Genomic DNA, 3571 nt, shown 5'->3' with positions numbered 1-3571 from the left:
CCATACTACCATGGTATACTATAACATACCATGGTAGTATGACATATATATGATATATTCATATACATATATGATATATTCATATATATGATATATTTATACATATAATACGGTATATGAAATGTTCTATACTATATTTTATAGCAAAAGGTCAATAAAAAAACTAATAATATATATTTATGTCTGCTTCTATTCTATGTGACTTAGGTTTAATGCATTCGAGAAAGTTTAACTGCAAAACTTACATTTTCTTCACTTGTGGGTAAAAATAAGTTTTTCTTGTGTTCTTATTTATTTAAAATGTCAAACAAGAATATAAAAAAACTTATTTTTGTCCAAAAGTGAAAAAAATGTTAGTTTTGCAGTAGAACTTTTCATTTATTCCTGTTCTCGGTATGTATCTCTTGATAGTCATTTTTATGTCAAACAGGCGTCAAAAAGCTACAATCATTTTGACGTCTGTTTGACATCAAAATGACATCAAGATTAGCATCATGGCATGGGACGTTTTGCAGTCAAATAGCCGTCATTTTGCCATGATTTTGATTACTCATTTTGGCATCATACTCATTGTCAATTTGATAGCATTTTGACGTCATTTTGACTAGATTGTTTTCACTGGGCACCATTCACTTCCCCAGGCCACCTCACTCGCTCTTGGCAGGGGACGTTTTCGAACGCAACCTTTCCTGTTGTGATGATAGGTGATAATACCAACACGCGATTTTAATCTAAGGTAATCTTTCGTTTATTTGCAATATTACTATAAAGTAACGCAATATATAGTTTGTAAAGATAAGTGCACAAACAATTTTAATAATATTTTTAGTATTTCTATCGTACTTAATGAGAAAACCGTTTCACAAGGTTTTCAGGTTATAATATGCATTTACAAAGTCGCTTAAGAAATATAAAATATAATAAATTCTCACATCGAGGATATTAATATATCATGAATCTTTCCCTTGAATATTGAATTGCTGTTGTTGTGTGTTGTGTGCAATTGAATATAAAAATTGAAGTGCTAAAAATATTATTAAACTTGTTTGCGGACATGTCTATGCAACATTTCTAAAGAGTTTACGCTAAAAGAAGAGATTCATGATCGAGTCTCAGCATTTTAAAGCACATGCATTTATGAGATATTCTCATCCTCATTTGTTTTTTGCAACAGTGTTGTCGCAAAACTTGTCATAGTGGACATTTAATTGTCTACAGATTAACAGAATCCGTTTCGTAGCATCTTTGTATGCATGTATATGTCAATCCGACATTTCACTGTTTATATTATTTATATTAATATTTACAATCCTGTATATGATCCCTTTTATCATGTCCATTTCACATCCATTAAAGGCTGTATATGTATATCCATCATGTCCTTTGGACGTCCATGGAATATCCACTGGATTTGTCAGGAATCAGTTAATACGTCCACCAAATTCATAAATGGATATCATATAGACATCTCTTAATTGTATGTTTGAAGGATATAAAACGGATGACTTATGGATATTCTCAATGTAAAGGATATTTATAGAACGGTTTTCGGATATCCGTGTGCTGTCTGGGTACTTATGGTTGCTACTCAAATCACCAAACATTCATATTTTATTTATTTTTTATAAATATATTGCTTTTATAATTATAATATAATTTTTCAAATATTTCTAACCTCAAACCTCTAATCTCTTTAGCGAACAAAAATCTTTAGAAATTATATTTCTTATATAACTCTATATACATGTATATGTATAATATTACTACTTAAAAATACTACTTTAAAATATTTTACATATACTCAAACCCAGGTAGAACACAAAATCATAATAATATCATATTTAAGAGCATTTTGTGATAAATTCTTGATGTAGCAATGATTTTTAAGTGATTTTTAACTAAGTATGTAAAAAAGAAAATCACAATGACATCAAAATGATATCTAAATAATGTCAAAATGATGAAAAAATGATCAAATCATGATTAAAAAATGAGTTTTTGTAATTTTCTAATCCTCTTGATTGCTTGCATTCAATAAAATAAATATTTATTTTGCAACTATAATATTAAAATAATAACTATTAAATAATGTCAAAAAGGTGAAAAAGAAAGCATAAAATTGGATACACTATCTATAATTGCACTTGACAAAATACATTTTTATCAACACAAATTCATACAATCATTAAAAATTGCACTTGACAAAAATATTCTTTTCAATACAAGTTGATACAAACATTAAAAATTGCACTTAAAAAAACATTCTTATCAATACAAGTTTATACAAACATTATTGTATCACAAAATAATATCACAAAAATATCACAAAAATAATATCACAACTCTTATTAGCTTGGTTGGAAAAATTGGCTAATTCTACAACTGATTCTAGAACTCTTATATTTCTTTATTCATAATAGCTAATATTTATTCTTATTTCTCCATTGTGCGCAGATCTTACCTTATAGACACTATGCCTACACATACTATCCCAGGTAGAACAGAAAAGTCATAATGATATCGTTAGGATGTCATCATGACATTTGTCTCTTAAAAGTCACTAATAAACAATATTCTACTTCAACAATATGTATATTAAAACGATATAAATATTATAAAAATCAAAGGACGCTTTTATTTATAATATAGTGTACGATTCCTTTTTCATTTTTACATCATTTTTGCATCATTTTTTATTAGTGGCTTTTAAGTGACAAATAATGTCATGATGACATCCTAATGATATCATTATGACTTTTCTGTTCTACCTGGGAAGTCCATTTTCGTATTAAGGTCAGGATTATAGTTAACTACGATTCAGCGACGACGCTGGATCACAGTATAACCAGTATGCCCACTCTCTGTCGGCACCTTTGATCTGGGCGTTCTCAATTTTCCGCCATGTTTTTGATCGCCCCAACAGTGTATCAACGGCTAAAAGTGCTTGGGCCCTTTTCAGGATCGTATCCAGGAAAGGCGCATACGAACTAGCGTACATTATTTATTGTAAATGGAAATGGCCTATGAAAAAAATGTTCTAATAAAAGTAGTTAACGTAATTACTTGCTCCAACGTATAAAAGTATTAACGCGTTATTCGTCAACACTGCAAATTTTTCAGTGTCACGCCGACTTTGCACTAACACACGTACAAAAATCCTGTGATTGGTCATAACATAAACATGTCGGATGCGCAGTACGGATCGGCGCGAACGTGAAACAAAAGAGCGAGTGGGCATACTGGTTATACTGTGGCTGGATATTGAACAAATAATCCAACTTTATTTCTTTGACGCTAGCGACAAAGTGAAATCACGTAACGCTCCTTGACGCTCATTTTCAGCGTCTCATGAATTTGCACCTTCACTCTTCTAAAATCGTCCTTTCACCATCGAAGATCGCGCGGGACTCCAAATTAAAAACGGAGACATTGAAAAGGTTAGGATTCATTATTTATTTAAACATATGCACTATGCTACTCTATTTTTGGCAATATATCTCCATTAAAATAATTTTTGCGTTATTTTTAACAGAATTATCGATAATTTTATACAGTATATATATACAGCCCC

The 3571-nt window shown here is 30.2% G+C and overlaps 1 long non-coding RNA gene across 1 annotated transcript; it reads left to right on the top strand.

Moving 5' to 3' along the window:
- The first annotated feature begins 77 nt into the window (after positions 1-77).
- Positions 78-3415, top strand: LOC105567992. The gene is made up of 2 exons (XR_001009410.1): positions 78-736; positions 3343-3415. It is a non-coding gene; the product is annotated as an uncharacterized LOC105567992 (long non-coding RNA).
- The last annotated feature ends 156 nt before the right edge of the window (positions 3416-3571 follow it).

The sequence above is a fragment of the Vollenhovia emeryi genome, unplaced genomic scaffold (assembly GCF_000949405.1).
Source record: "Vollenhovia emeryi isolate VEMERY1.0 unplaced genomic scaffold, V.emery_V1.0 DF942675.1, whole genome shotgun sequence".
Classification (NCBI taxonomy): Eukaryota; Metazoa; Arthropoda; class Insecta; order Hymenoptera; family Formicidae; genus Vollenhovia; species Vollenhovia emeryi.
Note: the sequence above shows the minus strand (reverse complement) of the source record. Positions and strands in the feature narration are given on the sequence as shown.